Raw genomic sequence first — 25066 nt, 5'->3', positions numbered from 1 at the left:
TACTGAATCATGCTGATGCCTCTCTAAAATGCTACTACTCTCTGTGACTTAAGTACTTATCTTGGGCTGAAGGAAGGCATCCACTCAGGATTCACGGCACTGAAGTCTCTCCTGGGGTTTTGTGCCTCAGCCCTTCCTTTCAGAAACTGAGATGGGGTGAGGCAATGCTTTCTTTCAAAACACAGCTGGTAGCAGTGGTGGTTTTAATACTCTCCTTCACTTTTGTTCAATAACTCAGTGGTCAGAGCAATCACTCAGGATTTGGGAGACCCAGGTTTAATTCTCTCCTCTGCCTGAGGGAATTTAAATCTTTATGTCTCCCACCCCTCGTTACTGAAGATCACCATCCAGGAAAAAAAAAAAAGATTTTGGAATGAGAATAGGGAGGAGTTAGACTTAGGCCTGCTCTCATGCCCTTCTGTTGAAGCTATTCTAGAGTTTATGAATTAATTTATATTCATTGGGCCAGAGAGAGAGTACACACATATCTCTATGTTCAGTTACTAGGGTCTTCATTTGGGCATAGGAAAAATGGGCTTCAGTACTTAACCCACTTATTAAAATTAGTGGAGTGTTCAGCAAAAATAGTGAAATATTGAAGCCCACTGCCAGATGAATGTCAAAGCTACAGGATCACTGGTTCAATGTATTTTTATTTATTCTATGCAAAGTGGAAAAGCTTCAACAGAAGGGAATGAGAATATCTTACTCCCAGCCCAGAACAGCCTTGATCCCGCTGGTTGGGATACTCTCCCAGAAGTAGGAGAAAAGAGTTTGAATCCCCTCAGGCAGAAGAGGAAAATTAACTATATTTCCTATGACAATGGTCAATGCTTTGGCATTTAGCAATTGGTTAGAAGGTCTCCAATTCTAGCCAATTCTGTGTGGAGCCAAACTTGTTTGGTAGGCTGCTCTGAGAACACCTACCAGATTGAGCTCCACAAGCAAAATAGGCAGTGGAGCATCTTGTTTGAGACTCTCAACAGACCTTAGGCATGAACGATGTGCTGAGCTGCCCAGCACATAGAACATACTTCTGGGCATGTCCAGAAACCATGACTCTGATTGTTTTTGGGTGCCCTTAGTTGGGCAGCTGCTGATCTAAAGTGACTGAGGATCTGAAGTGCCTAAAGGGATGTTGATGTGCACTTAGCTGCCTAAAATACAGCCATGCACACTCTTATGCATTTAGCCTTGGTGCCTAACAGGGGACAGGAAATTCCAGTAGGCATCAGGAAGGTGCCTAAAAATCAAGCACTGAAACACTCTCCATTACAATGCCTAAGTCCTTTATCAGTCTATTCATATGTCCACAGCTTCAATAGTGAGGGGTTTTACCTGAACACTTCCTGCATATAATGTCCTGAAATTTCCATCTTTAAATAAAAATGTGGTTAATGTTTATAGAATTTCACAGTTTATTTTACCAAACTCTCACTGCTCTCTCTGGTATACAAAAGACAAAAAAACCCACACTATATATTTTCTTCTAGTCACTAGTTGGTCTTCCTTTAAGGACTTTATAAGACATTTTTTGTGCATTGTTTCCCTGCATATGTGGGCAGCTTTACTACTTCATCCCCCTCAGGACCACTTAACAACATCAGCAAAGCAATTAAGTATAGTTTTCAGGAAAATGCCAGAGGCATTACGCTGTCTGGATGGGAGTCTCAACCCAATTATTTTCAGCTAGTTGTGAACTGTGGAAAGTGGACTTTACTTCATTATAACTTCAGTTCCCACTGATTAAAAGTCTAGTGTGTTACAGACAGTAAGGAAAAATGAAACAATTAAACTTTCCATCAATAAAATTGCTGCATATTCTTCAACATAGGGGTTTACTTCTCTCCAGAGAAGTGATTAAAATGAACTGATTGAGCTATAATTTGATTGACTGAAGAACCTCAATCCATTGCACTAAAGCTTGAATTCCATCTTATTGCTCTATGTAACTCTGAATATAAAAATTATTGGCAGCCTGGTGAACCTCTTATGTAATCAATTTGCCAAAATTTCTTACTATTTTTGGATTATGGAAAGTTCCATCTTTCTTTTGGTGTGTGCACAACTCACAATGGAATGAAGTACAAAAAGGGGAAAGAAGATGCCTAAAAATGATGGAATCTGGCTATATTCTCAAAGAAACAGTTTAAAAGGACTTTTAAATTATCAAGTGTTTTGCACTGCATTAGATAATCATTAGGAGACTTTATAAATGTGATCACAAAGAGTGCTATTCAAAGACACTTGACATTTTTGCAACTGTAAGATTATGTAAATATTGTCACTCTAGCAAATTGTTTGATATTTAGTGTGTTTTCATACTCACAGAACTGGATCATGCCCTCATCATGCGAGCATTTCTAACAAGACATGCTACTTATACTTGTGCAGTATGTGTGGGAGTTTGCCAAATGTACATACTTTTCTGTAAAGTAACTCATTTTTCCTAAGTTTTCTCTGGACTGTATTGGGATGCAAACATGGTCAAGGAGAATCAGAAAATGCAGGTTCTAGTCCCAGCTCTGTCAACCTGGACAGCCTTGTACGTATCACTTTGGCTTTTGTGCCTCTGTTTCCCTCTATAAATCAGGGGTAATAACACAAATCTCAAAACAAAGTTTGATTTCTATGGATGCTAAAGTGCTCTAGAAGCTGAGGTATCCAGGTTGTAGCCGTATTGGTCTAGAGCAGCGGTTCTGAACCTTTTTCAGTCGACATACCCCTTGGTCTCAGAGTGAAACTTCACGTACCCCCTTTTAATTGTCAAGACATTTTTAGGCCCTTCGACCTGTGTTAGACAATGTATGAAATATATCTCACATACCCCATGGGGGTACATGTACCCCTGATTCAGAACCACTGGTCTAGTGGCAAAAGGAATCAAAACTTGTGACAGACGTGATAGCTTTTATTAGACTAACTAGATACTTGCAAAAAATTGTTTTTATTTGAAGCTTTTGGGCAATCTCCTATGCCTGATGAAGAGCATTTGTGCCCAAAAACTTGTTAATACATTTTTGTTTTTCAAATATCTAGTTGGTCTAATAAAAGATATCACCTCTGCCATGAGTTTAATTCCTCTAAAAGATGATACAGTGAAAAGCAGCCAACAATCTAGCTTTTCCAAACTGGCATACACTGGAAAAGGAAAAAGGGCAAACTAAGACAAAAACTACTCTTTGTTTTTGTCCTGTGATTAACCAGATGTTTTTGTGCACAAAATAGTAAATTGGATTTTCCTCTGTGCCTTGTATTCCATGGTAATTCAATTTCCACTGTTATATACAGTTACTGGTTGGACTGTCTGACTTCTTTAACCCACTTCTATCTTGATATAAATTACAATATTTGAAACAGACAACTGTACTGCCCTGAAATTACATCATCACAAATTATATAGCTAAGTTGTAGCAGACTTGCTAAATTACTAATTAAATCAGTCTGATATGAAGATGAGAGGTGGGCGGCATCTGAGTTAACACTTTTCCTTTAATGGCTAGTCAGAAGAGTCTTCCCAAAGAGATTGCCCCCAAGCCACTTAGTAGAATTATGGTTGGAAGGGACCTCAGGAGACCATCTAGTCTAACCCCCTGCTCAAAGCAGAACCATCCACAACCAAAACAACCCAGCCAAAGCTTTGTCTAGTTGGGTCTTGAAAACCTCCAAGGATGGAGAGGTCACAACCTCTCTGGGTAACCTGTTCCCATGTTTTACTAACCTCCTATCTGTGAGAAAATTCTTCCTAATATCTAAACTAAACTTCTCTTGCTACAACTTGAGACTGTTGCTCCTTGTTTTGTCATCTGTCACCAATGAAACGTGCTCCTCACCCTCTCTTGCTTGGGTTCCATATCTGTTCTTCATACAAACTGCTGCTGCTGGAGACGAAGATTTCTGCTTGCTGCCAGAGGTCACAAGCTTCCAGCTTTCAGCTTCCTGGGAGTCCATATCCTCCCCTTTCTTTAGTGCTGCCTCTGGGAGTTCTTCCTCCAGAGTCCCAGCGGTCTCCTCCAGCATCAAATTAATGAACTCCTTATTGCAGAGGATGCTTCAGAGCCTCATCACCTCCTTCTGTAGTTCTCTTACCTGTTCCCTGAGAGAGACCACCAGGAAGCACCGTCACTGAAAGGAACCTGTGAGCCACAGTCCCCACAGCACCAAACCTGGACCTGGGTGGAAGCCTCGATAGTGAGCCGTCCTGCCTGGACAGAAACCTAACAGGCACAAGCAGAGACAGTGTCAGTGGCTCTGGCACTGCGACATCCTCCAGCCATTCCCATGGGTCTCTTAATCTCGCTCTTCTGTTTTACTGCTCTTCTTCCAAGCACACCTTCCCTAGCAAACTCATCTGGAAGTGTTGCCCTCTGGAGTCAGGCCAATTCTCAGGATCTCCATATTGAGCTGTTAGACAGGAGGGTGTGACACAATTGCACATATACAAACACACAAATCAAGTAGATACACACACACTACCAACTCAGGCACATACACATCCAAACTAGCCTAGGCACATGCATACCTATCACCAATCCAAGCACATACACTATAAACTCCAAAAATTAGACAAAAATCAATTGTCCATACCCGCACACTCAGTACGCATACACAAATCACTAATTCATTTATCATGCACACAATGATATATATATATATATATATACACACACACACACACACACACACTCACCAGTTCACACACATACAACCCACCTACACATAGGTAAGTTCCTAACTTGGATAGTACAGTATGTATGTGTGTGCTTGGGGTACCTGGGATACTTGGAGAAAGTTTAAGGTGAGAGAGAAAGAGAGAGAGTTAAAGTATAGGGAGTGAAAGTTGCCAGAACTGGGATTAGAACCAATGGACTAGAGAAAAGCTGGCTGAAGAATTGAGGCTTGGGGTTACTTAACGTAGATTGGGGCTGGAAACTGAGGCAGGCAGCTGAGATATTTGGGGGGGGGGGGGGTGCAGATAAGTGGTGGCAAGGAGGAGACAGCCAGGAAAGAGAGAGAGGCAGAAACCTGGGAGCTTGGGGCTGGAAACAGGTTGACAGCTTACAGATTGGCAGCAGATAAGTGCTGGCAAGGAGGAAACAGTCAGGGAACAGACAAAAACCCAACTCGGGGTTTCAAAATAACAGGTTTATTAAACAGACAACACACTACACAGCCCCATGAAGTTATTAGTTCACACACTCACACTCACCAATGCTCACAATGGCAGCAGGAGAAAGAGACTCAGTGGAAGGGTTGGAGTCCAGGTAGGGAAGAGAAGCAGAGTCCAAGTCCTTGGTTGGAGATGGGATAGGGTGTCATAGCTACCCATCCAGGCTGAAAAGGGGTCCTTGTCCAGAAGGTGTTGCCCAGAGGGGGGTTGTCGGCAGAGCCTCTGGGTGGATAGGTGGTGTGGCATGGTGCTGGTCCAGATGGAGATGGTGTCCCAAGGAGTCTTCACTACCCTTTTTTATGGGGCAGTCTACCTCTGATCTCCTATGGGGAGGGCCTGTCCAGGCAAAGTCAGTCCTGTTCCAGCGGGCTCCTGGTGTTCTTACTGAGCATGTGCAGCCTTGGCACAATGGTGGGTTGCCTCATCTTCTGTTTCTTGAATGCTGAGGGTGGTTCCAAGGGCTGGGTCGTTGGTCCAGGTATTGGTGTTAATGGTTTGGTCATTCAGAGAGAGCTATTTTTAGACCTACTGCCATTGTCTTTCAAGCACCCTTATTCATCCTCAGTCATTCAGGAACCAAGTTACATAGGAGGGGTAGTATGAGTCATAGGTTACACAACCAGGCATGGGGATAAGATGGAGGCTTGACATTACAAGATGGAAACTTGACATGACTTATGCTAACTTACATATATAGGCCTAAAACAGTAATCACACAATATAAAAACAGTAAAAAAAATAAATCAATACAAACATAATAATTATCACTTATAAAACAGTGGATATCTATATCAAAATAGCAGGGCACTTATTTGCAGAGGGGAGAGAAATATAACTTCCTACCTAAAATAAAATGTTAACATTTATCCTACATCTTAGCTTACTTATACTTATCTATAAGGAATAGAGAGGGAGAGACAAAGTCAGAAATGGTTGGGGAAGGGGAGGGAATGTATTTTAAAAGAAGAAAAAAAAAAAAAAGAAAAAATGGGGGGGTTGCTACAGAAGCTGAACTGTTTATGGTTGATAGGCCCCAAAGGGTTCCTTTTTCCCTGGTTCTTCACACCAAGCTAAAAGGCTTTTCCCTCAAAGAGGGGAGCAGGATGCAAACAAGCCTGCAAACTGACTAGTGAACGGCCTGCAAACGGCTTGCCCTGTTTCCTGCCCTTGTTTGCTGGCTCCCTGGTCACTTTGGGAGCTTCCTTTTATACCCTGCTGGGCCCTCAGTAGGTCTTGTCGGGCATAGGCAGTAATTACTCAGATAGCAACACTCCCAGCTTCTCAGAGCACATGACTCAAACACACATAGCCCACTGAACAAACAAACACTCAGCAAGTCAAAGGCACAGGCAGCTCTGGCTCACTTACCTTCCCTGGGCAGGATCTGGTGCCTGGTTTCTCTTCCCCTACCCTTCCTCCTCTTGCTCCCAGCAAACTGCCTTCAAACTTCTTGCCCTGGGCATTGCAACAGAGCAGAGCAACTGGGCATCGCAACATAGCAGAGAATTAAGCCAAACATGTAGTTTACATCACATCTGGCTCACTGTATTATTATTATTTTTAACTAGCATATGCTATTGACAGACCCCCTAACACCTGACCATTTGCTAACTAAAAGCTACTAGGCTTAAGGTTCTGAGATTGGACTGAAATAACATAGCAATGTTCAGCCATAAAACACTATTTATACTTAATTCCAAAGGAGTGCCTTGGACAACTTACATTTTCAAATGTTCATTATTGTGTGTGTGTGTGTGTGTGTGTGTGTGTGTGTGTGTGCAAGCACCGGCAAAATGTGTGTGTATGTTCATAGGGCGAGTTCCACATGCACACCCCACCATCAGTGATCTGGGTGTAGATGTAGAATGCACACTGTGCAAATTCCCTGATGACACCAAGTAGTGGGGCGAGGTGGGCACACTGGAGGGGAGGGACAGAATTCAGCTAGATCTAGACAGGTTACAGAGGTGGATGAGAATAGGATGGAATTCAATGCAGACAAGTGCAAGGTGCTGCATCTAGGGAGAAGGAACCAGCAACACACTATAGACTGGGGAACACCCTTCTTGTCAACACAGTGGCAGAAAGGGATCTTGGAGTCATTGTTGACTCCAGGATGAACATGAGCCGCCATTGTGAGGAAGTGGTCAGTGAGGCTAACCACACCTTATCATGCATCTACAGATGCATCACAAGCAGGTCCAAGGAAGTGATCCTTCCCCTATATGTGGCATTGGTCAGGCCAGAGTTGAAGTACTGCATCCAGTTCTGGGCGCCGCATTTCAAGAGGAGTGTAGCTAGCATTGAGAGGGTCCAGAGGAGGGCCACTTGCATGGTCAAGGGGCAGCGGGGCAGGCCTGAACCTATTCAGCCTCTACAAGAGAAGGCTGAAAGGGGATCTGGTGACCATTTACAAACTCACCGGGGGGACCAGCAAGAATTGAGGGAGGCTCTGTTCCTCCAGGCACCACCCAGGGTTACTAGGAATAATGGCCACAAATTGTTAGAGAAAAGGTTCTGGTTAGACATCAGGAGAACATTGGGAACCTGCAAGCCATGGGGAGGCCAGCAGTACAGCACAGGTAAGCAATAAGCAGGTAAGAAATAAGGGGCTCCTTGGGATTCAGAGCTGGGGAGCAGCAAAGGCACCAGTCACAGGGCTCAAGTGCCTATATACTAATGCTAGGAGCATGGGGAACAAACAGGATTAACTAGCGCTCCTGCTTGCAGAAAACACCTATGACTTAGTAGGGCTAACAGAAACCTGGTGGGATTCGTCCCACGACTGGGTGGTAGATATTGACGGTTATAGGCTGTACAGAAAGGACAGGGTGGGGAAGAAAGGGGGAGGGGTTGCGCTCTATGTCAATGAGCTATATACATCGACCCTCATCAAGACGGAATCGAAGGATGAGGAAGTAGAAGGATTGTGGGTTAGGTTACATGGGGGGCAAGGAGAAAGATTTGGTGGTAGGGGTCTGCTACAGACCCCCACACCAAGGGGAAGAACTAGATTCAGGGCTCCTGAGGCAGCTCTCAGAGACCATAAAAGCTAAAGAGGCAGTAGTCATGGGGGACCTAAACTACCCAGACAGCAAAGTCCCACCGTTCATGCAGGTTTCTAACCTGTGTACAGGACCTCCACCTGACACAGCAGGTACACGGTCCTACTAGGGGGAATGCCTTACTGGATCTGGTATTGGCAACGGGGGATGACATGGTAGGGGACCTACAGATCGGTAGCCATCTGGGGGACAGTGATCACCTAATAATAGAATTCTTCATAAGACGTCGAGTGGGTAAGATAACTAGTAGGGTGAAAGTGCTAGACTTTAGGAAAGCTGATTTCAATGAACTCAGGCGATGAGTCAAGGATGCACTACAGAGTAGGAGTTTTGAAGAGATGGGAGCCCAGGAAGAGTGGCTGTGCCTTAAGGAAATGATCCTTCGGGCACAGAGGGAGACGATCCCAATGCGAGGAAAAAGAGGGAAAGGGGCCAGGAGGCTTCCTTGGCTGACCAGAGAACTCCAGGGCAGCCTACAGGCCAAAAGGGCAGCACATAAAAAGTGGAAACAGGGAGAGATCACCAAAGAGGAGTATACCTCCTCTGCTCGCACTTGTAGGGAGGCAGTTAGGCCAAGGCTACCATGGAGCTGAGGATGGCATCCCAAGTAAAGGATAACAAGAAATTGTTTTTTAGATACATAGGGAGTAAAAGGAAGGCCCAGGGAGGAATAGGACCCCTACTAAATGGGCAGAAGCAATTGGTGACGGACAGGGGGGACAAGCCTCCGCAAGAAAAGGTTGAGAGGCGACCTTGTGGCTGCCTATAAGTTCATCACGGGGGCACAGAAGGGAATTGGTGAGGTTTTATTCACCAAGGCGCCCCCAGGGGTTACAAGAAATAATGGCCACAAGCTAGCAGAGAGCAGATTTAGACTGGACATTAGGAAGAACTTCTTCACAGTGAGAGTGGCCAAGGTCTGGAACGGGCTCCCAAGGGAGGTGGTGCTCTCCCCTACCCTGGGGGTCTTCAAAAGGAGGTTGGATATGCATCTAGCTGGGGTCATCTAGACCCAGCACTCTTTCCTGCCTATGCAGGGGGTCAGACTCGATGATCTATTGAGGTCCCTTCCGACCCTAACATCTATGGATCTATGAATCAGGAGACATTACTTTACAGTTAGGGCTGCCAGGCTCTGGAATGGGTTCCCAAGTGAGGTGGTACTCTCTCCTACTTCGGGGGTCTTCAAGAGGAGGCTGGATAGATATTTGGCTGGGGCGATATGACCATGGTATATGGGGTGGGATACCATATCGAAGGCCTTCCTGAAGTCTAAGTGGATGTAGTATACTTAGACTTCAAGAAGGCCTTCGATACGGTATCCCACCCCATACTGGTGAACAAGTTAAGAGGCTGTGACTTGGATGACTACACAGGCCGGTGGGTGGCAAATTGGCTAGAGGGTCACACCCAGAGAGTCATGGTAGATGGGTCGGTTTCGACCTGGAAGGGTGTGGGCAGTGGGGTCCTGCAGGGCTCGGTCCTTGGACCGATACTCTTCAATGTCTTCATCAGTCACTTGGATGAGGGAGTGAAATGTACTCTGTCCAAGTTTGCAGATGACACAAAGCTATGGGGAGATGTGGACACGCCAGAGGGCAGGGAACAGCTGCAGGCAGACCTGGACAGGTTGGACAAGTGGGCAGAAAACAACAGAATGCAGTTCAACAAGGAGAAATGCAAAGTGCTGCACCTAGGGAGGAAAAATGTCCAGCACACCTACAGCCTAGGGAATGATCTGCTGGGTGGCACAGAGGTGGAAAGGGATCTTGGAGTCCTAGTGGACTCCAAGATGAACATGAGTCGGCAGTGTGACAAAGCCATCAAAAAAGCCAATGGCACTTTATCGTGCATCAGCAGATGCATGACGAATAGGTCCAAAGAGGTGATACTTCCCCTCTATCGGGCGCTGGTCAGACCGCAGTTGGAGTACTGTGTGCAATTCTGGGCGCCACACTTCAAGAAGGATGCGGATAACCTGGAGAGGGTCCAGAGAAGGGCCACTCGTATGGTTAAGGGCTTGCAGACCAAGCCCTACGAGGAGAGACTAGAGAAACTGGACCTTTTCAGCCTCCGCAAGAAAAGGTTGAGAGGCGACCGTGTGGCTGCCTATAAGTTCATCACGGGGGCACAGGAGGGAATTGGCGAGTATTTATTCACCAAGGCACCCCTGGGGGTTACAAGAAACAATGGCCACAAGTTAGCAGAGAGCAGATTTAGGTTGGACATTAGGAAGAACTTCTTCACAGTTAAGAGTGGCCAAGGTCTGGAACAGGCTCCCAAGGGAGGTGGTGCTGTCCCCTACCCTGGGGGTCTTCAAGATGAGGTTAGATGAGTATCTAGCTGGGGTCATCTAGACCCAGCACTCTCTCCTGTTTATGCAGGGGGTCAGACTCGATGATCTATTGAGGTCCCTTCTGACCCTAACGTCTATGAATCTATGACCACGGCACCCATTCCTGCCCGGGTCAGGGGATCGGACCTGATGATCTGTTTAAGTCCCTTCCAACCCTAAGCACTATGACACTATGACACTATAACCATACATACACACCCACCCCACTTTGCACTGCCATACACACAGACCCCCACACTGACACCTCCTCATGCACCCCAGCCACTGTCCCCTACAAACCCCATACTCACCCACACCCCACATATCCACACACACACACCCACATGCACCCTCACCCCATATACCCACACACCCACAGCTCCCCACAAACCTATCCCCACCCCCCCACAATATATAAGCATAAGACTTCCTTTTAAGCTATTGTGCAATCACCTCTATGTACACTACACAAACACATGTAAACCAGGGAAAAAATACTTTTTGAAATAAAATTAATGAATGTTTTAGATGTTCAATTTTTAGAATATAATTTGGTATTTTTCTGGTTCCGAGATGCCAAACCCCTTGCTGAAAGAAGTATTTCCGGGGACAAGGGGAGGAACTTCTGGTGGCAAAGATCAGGGGTTAGGGGTGGGGCTTCTGGTCCCAAGATGGAGACCAGGGAGCAGGGCACCTGTCAAGGGCTAGAGCTACCCATGCAGCCCTTGACAGTAAGCGGACCTCCAACCAAAATAATTGCCTGGCCCTGGCTTAGATTGCTGAGGGCCAGATGTGCAAAGAAATTTTGGCACCTAAAAATGAGACAGTTTTTGGTGGGATATGTGAAAGTGCCAAGGCAGCTTATGCAGTAATACTGAAGCTAAACACACCTGAGCACCTGAATTGCTTCCAAACTGTCACGGCGGGGTCCTCGCGGAGGGCCGTGATCTCCTTGAGGTCCCTCGCTCCGTGTCAGGCCGGCCCAAGACACCCTCTAATTCTCGCCCGCCACGTCTTGTTGGTCAATATAATGTTGGGAGGCTGCCTTGTGTCTTCCCTGGGCACGGCTACTTGGGACCTCTGTCCCCGCGGTTCTTCCGGACCCCCTGGGGGTCTCCCGATACGGTGGGTGTTCCTCGAACACCCTAGCCTTATGGGCTATGCGTGGCTCCTACCAACCCCTAATACCACGCCCCAAGCCTCGCAGATGTAATGGACGTTGTCCGGTCTGTAAGCCCGCTTTCTCGGGCCTCCTCTTTACTGTGGCCCACTCTGGGCTCCCTCTCTCATGCCCAGCCTCTTGCTGGAACTCTTGTCTTGCCCACTCTGGGCCTCCCCTGCTGGTGTGGTTCTGCTCAGGGACTCTCTAGCGGGCCTCCGGTCCTATGGGCCAACCGCACGGGCACCCTCTCTGACCCTGGCTCACCGCACTGCTACTCCCTGTCTTCTCGGGGCAACCGCAGCGCCCTGCCTCAGTCTGAGGGGTGTTACCTTACTAGCCTGCGGCCGGGCTCGCTATGCCCATCTCGGGCTTCTCAGTAATTGCCCCTCTCTCTAGGGCTCCTCAGTATGGCGCTCCCCCCTCTTTGGGGCTCGCCGTGCCCACACTGGGCTACTCAATAATACCGCCCCTTTCCTGGGGCCAGGGTCTATGTTCCCCCACACGCAATCCGGGGTCTAGGTCCCCGTCCGCAACCTACGGGTTGCGCCCGCGACCCACTGGCTGCGCTCCTCGCCGCCAGTTGCTCACGCACTGGCGTGTGAGCTGCGCCTTCCCTGGCGCTATGAAAATAATGCGCCCTCTTGGCGCTAGGGCACCCCACACTCTCTGGGGTCCCTATAATTGAGGCCTCCTCCAACCCCTACAGCCTCACCCAAGCCTCCGGGTGTAATAACAGAGCCAAACAAACACAAGCCTCCTGGCTGTAACATAAACATAAAGCCCCCTGGCTAAACCTTTAGTGCCCAATCCTCTCAGGGCTATCATGAGCTGTACTTGCCCGTCGGGCTTCTCCCCATATCTCGGCTGAGGGAGCTCCTGCCTCCCCGGCTGCTGGCAGAGAACTGCCAGCCTGGCCTCAGCCCTGAGCTTTATAAGGGCCAGGCCCTGCCTCCTACAGGCAGCTGGTTCCCCTTGGTTGCTCCGGCAACCCGCAGCTGTGCTCATTACCTGAGCAAGCCTCAGCTGGGCTCGTTATGTCAGGCCAGGGCGCGCTCACTCGCTCCCTGGCAGTTTCTCCTCTCTAGGAGCAGGGCACCGAGGTGCCCTGCGACACAAACCTTTATACATCCCACCAAGGGGATGGAGGCAGAGGGGGTGTAGTGGCACAGTCACACCACCCTTTTGGATCCACACTGCAGAATCAGCAACCAGGGACTCTTTTAAGATCCTGAAGCAGGTAAGAATCTCCCCCCTCTCAGCACCCTGTCCCTTCTCCTTCATGCTAAGTGGCACCTCCCCTCCTTTCCCCACCCTTCCACCTGCTACCACTATCCCTGGCTGACTCAGGGGTGGGGGAGTTTAAGAACTGGTCCTGCCCCACTCCAGCCAGGCAATACAGGGAGCAAGGCTTAGTCAGGTTCAGCAGCAGTGGTAGGTGGGTTCCCCTGCCTGCCTGGACTCTACAGGCATCCTGCCATCCCAGGACCAGTTGTAGGGAGAGAAAACCTACTCACCACTGCAACTATTCCTAGCTGAGCTCAGATCCTTGTACAGCTGCCCCCCTCTCCCCCACAGCCCCAGCTGAAGTGGGGCAGGAGTGGCCAGGACAGTGGTAGTAGGTAGGTCTCTCCTTCCTGTAAGTAGAGAAGGCGAGGGGGCAGGGAGAATAGAAGGGGAGGAAAAGGCAATCGATGTGGGGTGATAGTGAACATGGAGGCAAAAAGAGGTGGTTCCCAGGGGGAAGGGATTGGAGAGATTCTTACCTAATTGGAGACTAAAATGTCTACAGCTGCATGGTTGGCCACCCCGTGGGGGGTGGGGGATGGAAGCCACTTCTGCATTGCCAGTCACTTTTTAAAACACTTTTTAAAATCCTGAATCCAGCTATGATCCTACCAGAGTTGCCTAAATACCTTCCTAATTCAAGACCCCAGCACTTTTTCCTGCCATGGGCAGGAGGTAGGACACAATGATTCATTGAGGTCCCTTTCAACCCTAGCATCTATGAATCTATGAAAGACCATAGCAGCCTAAGGCCTACTGCCTTCATTTAAGCTCCTGAAGGTACACATATACAGCACAATGGCAGATATTCTCAGGCCTAATACTTGGTTCACTCAGGCCTGAACCAAGGACAAGACTATCTTCTTTTCTTTTGCTTTATTCCTACAGACATCTACACATCAGATTTGTGCAGGGACAGGCAGCAGTAGCAAGGGGACCCATGTGGAAAAGTGGGTAGAGTGGCTTACGGTATAGCTGGCATGCTTTCCACAATTACAGATCTTCCCACAGATGTGCAGGAGTGACTGCAGGCAATGGCAGGAGGGAGAGTATGTTTTTATGAACTATCAATCAAATAATTTTTACATCTTTCCTCATCTCATAGGAAAGAAAAATCATAACTTTCTCCTTTTCTGCAGCAATTTTGTCTCATCAAAATCCTGATTACAGAAATACATAGAAATGTATAGCCAGCAGTTTTATGCTTGCATAATAAAGCATTTTAATTACAAATATTTTAATTCTCATAAATGTTTGAAGAATTATGAAATTACTATTATTTTTTCATTAGATTGGGTAAAAAAATCCAGCTTTGCTGTCTAGGCAAACATCATTTAAAAAGCCTACCATAATGCATTTACTCCACAGTGACAATAAAACCCGTAAAGGAGACACTTGAATGTTCTCTTCCTAGCAACCAAGGTCTTTTGTCAGCAAACCATCATATTTGTTTTCTGTATCTCATATGCAACCAGATTTCTTGCATATGACCCTTCAGCAGTTTGCCAGTTATTAGTATTCTGAGGCATGAAAACCAATGACAGTCCTACCCAGTGAAGGAGCCATCTCATTGTTCATTTTCTAAAAGATGTGTAAGATTTTCAAAGACACATCGTGTGAAGAACAAATGTGAATGCTCTTGGTTTTAACATTACACTTTTAAAATACACTTCTAGCAGCTATCAGGAAGGATTTTTAGGCCAGAAATCTGAAACGTGTTTAAAATCAGATACCTGAACCAATTTTCAGATCTGCTTTATTTCCAGTGTTCCCTCCAAAGGCTATATTTGTAGGCCTAGCATTAAGCCTCAAGCTTAAAAACTTTTGCATTATATCACATATTTATTAATCTACTAGATGACTTAACATTGTAAGAGCCTTGTTACACATTGCATTATTTGCTGCGCAAATGTTGATCATTGTTAATGCTAGCTCAAGTTTGAAGTAGTCGTACCTTAAGGCTAAACACCTTCTCTGACAGTCCCCCACCTGCACAGCTATGACTTTCTATTAGAGGGCTGGCAAGGAGGGGCCTGACTAAGAGCTACAGCTGTGAGTTGTCACTATAGGGCAGGTGAGCAAAGTCAGACTTCTATCCCTGATCTAGGAGGGAGGGTGTGACAGATGGATTGGTGGGGGGGGGGAGGAACAAGAAGCTGGGAAGTGGAGAGTTAATGCAAGGGGGTGATTATGAAATGGGGGGTGGAAAGGAAATAGGGGTGGAGGAGGGGTGGTGAAATGAAGTCAGCAAGCCTCTGGAGGATAAAATAAAAAGCAGTATTTTTTTTTTTTAAAGAAATAAAGGAGAAGTGATTTAAAGAAGGTCGCATGTTTGAATACACTGGGATTTGGGATTGTGGTGGGGGGGCAGCTAGCCATGCTTCCTGGGGTGACTGGGAGGTGGGAGCAGTGAGGAAAGGTACTTTTTGGGGAGCTACTGACCCTGCCCTAGGAAGAAAGACCCAGTTCATGGGTTCCTGATCCAGGGCACTACCTTGATTCCCTCTTCCCACAATCACTACACCCCACCCTTGGATCCAACTGTGCTGGTATTCCAACCTGAGTAGCTGGTATGTGCTCTGCAGGCTGTTTTCATGGGGTTTCACCTCTGGGGTAGGAAGGTCCTACCCTTACCCAGGGATGAGAAGGGAGTTGGCTTGGTGCCAGAACTGCCCACTGGGCAGAAGATTTCAGGGGGTGGAAAGTTTATCCACACAAAACAGGAAGGTGGAGAAGGGAACGCTGCATCCTGGGATGCTGGAGGACTGCAACTTGGGCAGCTTATCTGTGGGGAGTGAGCACACAGTGGAACATTAGCTGGATAACATGGATCAGAAATCAACCTACCTTGGAATAGCATAATTTTAAGATGCCTAAAGTGTGCTTCAATCTAGTTTCAGGTGCACTGCTCTGGGTGTTTCTTCCATGGGTTTTATTTAACCCCTGGATATCCAAAAAAAACCTGTGGGGGAAAAAAAGGAGCAACATATGCACAGGCAGCATACGCTGCTGAAAAGCGGAGCCGGGCCATCCAGAGCCACGCTACAGCTGCTGGCCAGGCTCCACCTGGCAGGATCACCACTGCTGCAGCCCCCAGAGGACTCCAGGACCCCAGGTAAGGCTGCTAGAGCCAGCACAATGCTGGCCCCAGCCTCTCCTACCCCCCCCCCCAGATAACTTGCCGTGCACCAAAGCACACATGGCTTGGGCGTTCCTCAGGGACAAGTAGCTGCAGCACAAGGTGCACCACTGCTACTTGTCCCTGGAGAACCAAACAACCACACTCATTTGGGCATGGCCATTAACTGCATATGTAGCCACACCCACAGAGTAGCAAGTACTGAGCACCCACTATCATCAATAGGAAGTGTAGGTAAACAGTACCCCCTGGCTTATCCAGGTTTTTGCAGGTTCTAAAAGGTTGCAATGATTTTAGTGATAAAGCAGCCATTTGGGGTTCCTTACAATCTGCGTAGAGCACTGGAGACCCAGAAAAAGCCAGAAGGAACAAGAAAAGCAATATTATTTCAGGTCAGCCCCACCAGGACCCCCGTAGGCCCCAGGGGAGTTGCACCCAGGCCTAGGGTCAGTGGAGACATAGTTAGGGAACTTCTAGAGGGACTGGACATATTTAAATCAGCAGGTCCTGATGATCTCCACCCCAGAGTGCTAAGGGAATTAGCAGAGGTCATTGCAGGACCCCGGCACGGCTTTATGAGCACACGTGGTGCTCTGTCGTGGTGCCAGAGGATTGGAAAAGGGCCAATGTGGTTCCCATTTTCAAAAAAGGGAGGAAGGAGGACCCAGGAAACTATAGGCCAATTAGTCTTGTAGCAGAAAGCCCCCTTTTCCTCTAATGTAGCAGAAAGCCCCCTTTTCCTCTTGCCTGCATTTGTTCTCCCCTCTTTGGATATGTTTCTCTTTTTCTACCTTTTCTTCCTTCCTCTCTCTTTCACTTTAAGATAAGGAATTGTATTTTAAAATTTGTATGTGTGCATTTTGTATCTCCCCTTGTAGTTTGGTATTTTTATCTATTTGTGTGCCATGGCATTTGTAGCTTATATTTTATACTCCTCACCTTTCAACTTTCAACTAAATGTGTTTTAGTAAGTTATACATTGTAACATTGTTAACAAAGGCAGGAATCAAACTGCCCTTCCCTGTATCAGGCTGGCCTCTGAAAGAGTGAGTGAATCAGTGATTGAATGTGTAACATGGAAGCAGGCAGCAATTATCACCTGGAAGCTGAACTCAATAGAAGACAGTGTAACAACCGGGAAATCTCTATACCTCACTGATCAAGGGCTAGAAGCCCTGGCCTGACTTAATCAACACCAGAGACCAACTTTTGGGCTGAATATCTCCAGATCGACCACTCCCAGAGCCCTATTCTAAATTCATCAACAGACTCCCAAACCTGCACGTACATGCGGACGACCCCTGGGGCTGACAGATGCTGTCCAGTAGCCACCGAGGGGGGGAAGTCCCACGAGGGTCAATGACCCCTGGATTGGGCAAACCAGAAAACTGGGGAGTCACCAAAGTCTGCCAGGGACAGATAAAAGGCAGTGAAAAGTGACCCTCAGTGGCGCCCTCTTGATCTCCAACTTGACCAGACCTGTCCAGCCAGAAGGACCAGCCGGCGACCCCCTTCTGGAAGATAACACCACACTGAAAGAAGCCTCAACGACAGACTCCAGCGCTTGTAGGATAGGTATACCTGACTCTGTAGCCTGCTACTGAGTGTGTGTGTATGTGTGTGCATGTGTGTGTGTGGACCAGCCCCAAGGTTTATGATTACAGTGTTTCAATCCACCTAATAAACTAGAATTTTAAAGATCCCGAGTTGGACATTTGTAACTGTTCAACATTATTACCTCGGTCCTGGGTAAGCTCTTTGAGAGAATTATTCTGGCGCATGTTCACGAGGGGCCAGCAGGGGAGAGTATGCTTAGGGGCAACCAACATGGGTTCATTAGAGGCAGGTCCTGTAAGACCAACCTGGTGGCCTTCTATGACCGGGTCACAAAATCCTTAGATGCAGGTGGCGCAGTGGACGTAGTCTTTCTGAACTTCAGGAAGGCCTTCGACACTGTCTCTCACCCAATTCTCATTAAAAAACTAGGGGACTGTGGCATGGACACCTACACAGTCAAATGGGTCACTAGTTGGCTGGAGGGCCACACCCAAAGAGTGGTGGTGGATGGGTCTTATTTGACCTGGAGGGATGTGGGCAGTGGGGTTCCACAGGGCTCGGTCCTCTGGCATGCGCTGTTCAACGTCTTCATCAGCGACATGGACGGGGGGATAAAAATCACCCTGTTCAAATTCGCAGATGACACTAAGATGTGCGGAGAAGTAGGCACACTAGAAGGGAGGAATAGGCTCCAATCAGATCTGGACAGGTTACAGAGGTGGGTGGATGAGAACAGGATGGGTTTCAACACTGACAAGTGCAAGGTGCTGCACCTGGGAAGGAAGAACCAGCAGCATACCTACAGGCTGGGGAACTCCCTTCTCATCAGTGCAGAGGCAGAAAAGGATCTTGGAGTCATTGATGCCAAAACTAACATGGGCCGATACTATGGGGACGCAGTCAGGAAGGCCAACTGTACCTTGTCATGCATCCACAGATGCATCACGAGCAGGTCCAAGGAGGTGATCCTCCCCCTCTATGCAACACTGATCAGGCCACAGTTGGAGTAGTGCATCCAGTTCTGGGCACCACACTTCAGGAGGGATGTGGACAGCACTGAGAGGGTCTAGAGGAGGGCCACTCACAGGATCGGGGTCAGCAGGGCAAGCCCTACGAGGAGAGGTTAAGGGACCTGAACCTGTTCAGCCTCCACAAGAGAAGGCTGAGGGGGATCTAGTGGCCATTTACAAACTAGTCGGGGCGGGATCAGCAGGCATTGGGAGAGTCCCTGTTCCCCCAAGCACTACCAGGAGTGACAAAAAATAACAGGCACAAGCTGGCAGAGGGTAGATTCAGGCTAGATATCAGAAGGCACTACTTCACTGTCAGGGGGGCTAGGATCTGGAACCAACTTCCAAGAGAAGTGGTGCTGGCTCCTACCCTGGGGGTCTTTAAGAGGAGGCTGAATGAACACCTTACCGGGGTAGTTTGACCCCAGTACATTTTCCTGCCATGGCAGGGGTTCGGACTTGATGGCCTGCTCAGGTCCCTTCTGATCCTACCAACTACAAAACTATATGAAACTATGAAACTATTAACTAATAATAAATGAACAATGGTAGTAAAGAAGAAAATAAAAGGAGGGTGGTGAGTGTTTGGTAATGCAGCCTTTCTTGATATATTTGCTCATTCCCACCCTGAGGGAAATATTAGAGCTAACCAACCCTATCCCAATCTCCATCTCCCCATTTCTACCTAGTCTCACACAGATGGCATGTTCTCTCCAGAGAGAGCCCAGCTACTGACTCCTCAGAAGACAGTGCCCAGGCAAACCCCCCAAAGCCTTGTGTGAAGGTAGGAATGGGGGTTTGACCTCCTCCTGAATATGCACAAGACAACTAGAAAGCCAGCTTCTTTCCAGTCCCTCCAAAAGTTGAATTTCAGGAGAAGCAAGTGATCCACCTGGCCTTTATTTTTTAGTAGCCAGATGCAGAACCATTCTGCTGCAGTCTGTTGTAAACCACTGCTTTTGGCACATTAAAATGCCCTAGAGGCCAGCATGGTATTCTAAAAAAACCCTATTGTCATGTGAGATCACGTATCAGAGAATGGCACAGAGCAGTGAAAACGTGGAGGGAAGGGTATATGAGTCCCAGTGTGATTTAAATGTTAAAGGGCTGAAGAGAGCGGACTGCAATGGAGCATTTCTGACTCCCATGGCTAAATGCCAAGTGTGCATTATCATATGGAACTCCCAGCAGGTTGTGTGTCTGTATTTGCTACTGTTTAAAGTTTTCACATCTTATTTTAGTATTTTTGCATTAATTTCAAATTTAATGTTTTATTTATGAATTAAGGATTATTAACAGTTTAGGAACTTCATTATAAACTATCCTGGGGGATGTCACTAACCATTGCCCATTACATTATTCCCAAATACTTAATTTAGACTTACTAAGACATCAATTGAACACTGATAAAATAATAATGAATTAATAAAACAATTTTCACAGAGGTGTGAATAACCCAAATATGAATCCAAATACAGCCCACAGTCTACAGTACATTTGTCAAACTGAATATCTGTTATAATCTTATCGTATTTCATATACCCTAGTGGCCATAAAACAAATGTCTATGAAAGTCATTCATGTATTTTTTCCAAACAAACTCCTGTGCTAATTTTAAAATATATAGCTCATGTGTGGGGCAGACCTAAGTTGGAAATATATTTTCATTTCATAGGAAGTTCTGTGATTTCATGGGGGGTTTGTTAATTCTACTATAATATAAGAAATTTTAAAAAATCAAAATTAAATTTCTGAATGTCATTTCATCGAGAACTGTTGGTTTGGAATAAGTGTAATGTTTCATTGGTGAAAAAATGAAAAAAACTGTGTTGATTTCAACATGTCTTAAAATATCTTAAAATGCACATACAAATTCATACAAACATAGTGAAAACATTTCAACCCTTGATACCAGTTGTCATAGATCCAATCATGGGGGAGGGACGGGGCACAGCCCTGTTTCTCCCCACTGTGCTGCTACTTACTTGCCTGAAGGAACAGACCAAAGTTGCACTGGGAGAGCACCCTACCCCAGCAACCCTCAGCTCCACCGTCTTTACAGTGAGGGAATCTCTGCCAGTCCCAGGTATGGATCATGAAAGAAATTAAAGAATTATTTAGGCCCCCCTTTCTGTAGAGAGGGCTAGCCTAGAATACCACTCTCTTAGAAATCACTCTTTCCACAGGCAATCAGTAAAGAGCCAAATGACAAAAAGATCTAATGCATGGGATAAAAGGTTTACACAAGCAAAATGGACTATAGATTTGGAGACAGAAAACCAAAACTAGGAAAGTTCTTTACTCTCTCATCTAGCTACACCTTAGCCTTTCCGAGAGTCTTGCCAGCATCACCAGAAATCAGCCTTCCAGAAAATTATCAGAAAATCATCTGGTTTCTGCCAGCCCCTACTGCTGGAGTCTCTCTGACCCTCTGTAGCCCATATCTAACTGCCTGGCTCCTTCCAACCAGCCCCTCACATTCAGGAGTGGGTCCAAGTGAGGGGCAATGGCATGGGCAAGGCACTGGAGTATCAGGGATGCTCAGTGCCACAAGCAGTGGGGGGGCATAGGCACATGTAGGGAGGGCACGGAGGGGCACATGTCCCCCCTGAGATTGGCTGCCAGCGAAGCCACCACCGGCTTCTGCAACCGGTCACTGCTCACACACCCCCCGCCCACCCCGCCCATTCCCCTGCCACTAATGCAGCCGGTGGCATCTGCAGATTGTCCCTGCTCACCACTCGCTGCTGCTGCCACCACTGGCAGTGGCTGCAGGCTGTCCCCGCTTGCCACTCACTGCCATGGTGCCCCCCCCTCCCCCCCAGTTCTCATGGGAGGCACCAGTCATTCATGTGGTGGGGGGGGCAGCTGCAGCTGGTCCCACCTCCTGGTGAGTGAAGGGGACAGGGTGAGCTCTGATTTTCCATGATAAAAAACCAAAATCAAACACCAAAATGTATAGGTATTTAGAATTTATTTTAGTGATCGAGGCACTGGTAGACTTCCAAATTGCTTTAAAATTGTAAATATATCAATAAAAACTTGTATTCAACTACTCTTTCTCTCTCTCTCTCTCTATATATATATATAGCAGTGTTTCATTTTAATCATGGACAAATGCAGATTTGAGGGGGTTTTAATCAGAGAATGTACAGTTTTTTTAATCAGAGAATTTGCAGTTTTTAGACCAAGAAAACCAGGATCCTTGCTTATAAATATGGCTAGTATGTTAAATAATACTTTTCAGGATGATGACCACTATTGCAGCAATAAGTCATTAAGCTCCCTCCGAAATTCACTCCCTTTATTTCCTGGCACAAATTAATTTTCAAGTCTAAAACAAAATGTTACTATTTTCCTCTCATATTTTTCTACGTGGATCAAGTTTTGTTGTCTTTATTCAATCTTTATTCAACCAAAACATTGATTTCTGTGGTAGTTTTGATTAAGAAGAGGTGAAAGACTCAGGAGCCAGGCCTCTTTTGTGATGAACCTTTTGAAAATTCAAATAAATTAATTGCAGAGTCTCCATTGGCTACTGCAGCAGTAACCATTGGAGTATATGGATGCTGTCTCCTTTCATGGGAAAAGGATGTAAGCCCTTGTAAATGTGACCCATGTCATATGCCTGAGAAGAAAGATCAGTCTCCTAACAGATATCCAGTGTGACACTTATCACAGATACATTATTAACTTTTCCAGACAACCCTATACATTAGACAAGCATATCTTTACCAATGGAAGCACAAAATATCAGTAGGGTTCTAACTCACTGAAGCACCCAAATACATTCATTATTTGTTCCTTCTAAAAATGCAGTGTTTGAAAAAGAAAGCATCAAGCCTCACACCACTACCATCTGCTTCAGTAAGCAGGGGTACGAAGGCCACTGAACCTTTCTCAGAAGTCACTGCTTCCATCAGAAGAGAGGGAGGATTCTTACTTCAAAAAGGGAAGAGCGGGCAGGTGAGAGGAGAGGCACTCTCTCCCAGAAGGTTTCATTAAGTTTCAGATAATCATTCAGACTTCTGTTATCTTAGCCTTCTGCATCCTGTGAAGTTCACTCACCACCAATAAATAAATTCCTGATCAATGAAGCTTGTTACACAACAAGCAGTATCACATGATTGTGCAACAAAGGAAACTGAACTAAAAAAACACCCACTAAGGTACTGTACCAGCAGCATCTGTTACTGCATTACAGTAACAAGCTGCACCATAACATTTTATTTTATATGTATAGCATTTATAGCCATCCTTCAGAGAGAAATGTAACTACATACACTCCTACAGCTATGTAGGAGGATAACGAGAGGAGAGACACATTCACATACACTGCCACCCTAAAGAGAAAACAACAAGGCAGAATCAGAAGTCAGGCTGCACTAAGTACTATATGATTTGTAGATACCAGTACTTAAAATAAATGTAACATAAATCCTTTAATAATAATTAATATAATACTAATGGAATTGCTTTCTGAGTGAAATATGCTTCTTTTGACATGTAAAATGAAGCAGACACCAGTTGATGTTTTAAATAACCTATTCCAAAGCATATCTATGCTGAATATGTACAATTATTTATCAATAACTGTAGAACATCTTATAAAATTATATTAGGCGAGAGAAGTGTCTAGTACTCATTGATCAATTATTAATAAAGCACCAGGTTTACGAGTGTTACTGTCATTGCTGCTCTCTTGATTTTGGTCCCTGATCCCTATTTTTGTCTGTACTCAGCACTATGGCTCATCCATGTTTCCCCAGATACCTTTGGATCTACACTTGTAAATACAATTTCTTACTTTATGAGATGGTTAAGGCGAGTGCTGAACACAGTTCTTTTTCTGCCAGTCTCCATCTTTGGTATGCAATTAATTTGATAAAAAAATTAAGTGTGTGTGTCTGCGCATTCGTGTATGCATGTACATAAAATATAAGAAGGTGCAAAAAATATTCATGCAATAAATATGATCACATTCCATGGCAGAAAGGTCATAGTGGATTCCAAAATTTGTGCTACGTTACCCATGAGTGAGTTACACCAGCCAGCTCGAACACATTAGTGTTAAATGTTGATACTGTGCCACAATGTAATTTACAAATGCCGCACAGGTTACAAAATTAATATTCTAGGAATGTTTTATAGTTCTTAAAATGGGCTGTTTCTTGTAAAGAAAGGTATACTAGCCACTAAGGCTGGGCAAAATTTCACCTAGTGTTTTGTTTCAAAGCTGTTTCGATGTGTTTCAAGCTTGAAACAGCAAAAGCAAAAATGAAACAAAAAGCTTCAAAACAGCTTCAAAACAAAATGAGGGCACTCAAAATGTTTCAAAAGTTTCAAAACATTTTGGAGTTTTGAAGCAGCCTGGTAGTGGGAGGCAGGGGAGAGCCAGGGCTGCGCTCCAAGCAGCTCCACAGCCCCATGGAGCTCAGCCCGGCGACAGGAAGCAGAGCACAGCCCTGACTCTTCACGCCCCCTGCTGCCGGGTGGAGCTCCATGGGGTTGGTAGAGCTGATCAGAGTGCAGCCCTGTCTCTGCCCACCTCCCAGTGCCAGGCTGTGCTCCATGGGGCTATAGAGCCCCATGGAGCACAGCTCAGCGACAGCAGGTGGAGCACAACCCTGGTTCTGCTCGTCTCCTGCCACCAGGCTGAGCTCCAAGTGACTCCTCAGCCAAATGGACCTCAGCCCGGCAGCAGAAGGCAGAGTGCAGCCCACCTCCAGCTGCCAGGCTGCGCTCCATAGGGCTGCAGAGCCCCATGAATCTTTGGCAGCACTGGGCATGGGTTGCTCCCAGCGCCAGTCCCAGGTGGTAGGGGAGCCTCTTGTCATCTGGCACACAGATCCAGGGGCCCGCACCCCCAGAAAAATTGCAGCACAGCCCCACAACCCTCCCGGGATGCGAGCCCCTGGATCTGTGCGCCAGATGACACAAGGCTGTCACTGCCGGCAAGTGTAAGGAGTTTTCCTTTGAACAGTTTGAGGTGCAGTTTCCCAGAAACCTCTGCACCTATCTCCTTGAAACTTGGTGGGTTTCATGCCCTCAGAAGGGGCTACGATCTCTGCAATTTTCTTCTGAATCAGGCAAGAAATGACAAAGGCATTTAGGCATTTTCATGATTCCCCATTATTGCCTACGGGTAAAACATCAAAACGCGTCAAAATGGTGAAACAGTTTCGACGAAACATAATGGAACAGTGCTTCAAAATTAAACAAAATGACAAAATGAAATATTGTCCTTTCAAAATGGTGAAACATGTCAAAACAAAACGATGGTGTTTCGCACAGCCTTATACATCCAATTCTACAGGATACTCAGGAAAAGAAGAATTCACACC

The 25066-nt window shown here is 46.3% G+C and overlaps 1 long non-coding RNA gene across 1 annotated transcript in view; it reads right to left on the bottom strand.

Moving 5' to 3' along the window:
- LOC132243601 (uncharacterized) overlaps nt 1–25066 on the bottom strand; it is an 82540-nt gene that overhangs the window by 3426 nt on the left and 54048 nt on the right. The window lies entirely within an intron of this gene.

The sequence above is a fragment of the Alligator mississippiensis genome, chromosome 10 (assembly GCF_030867095.1).
Source record: "Alligator mississippiensis isolate rAllMis1 chromosome 10, rAllMis1, whole genome shotgun sequence".
Classification (NCBI taxonomy): domain Eukaryota; kingdom Metazoa; phylum Chordata; order Crocodylia; family Alligatoridae; genus Alligator; species Alligator mississippiensis.
Note: the sequence above shows the minus strand (reverse complement) of the source record. Positions and strands in the feature narration are given on the sequence as shown.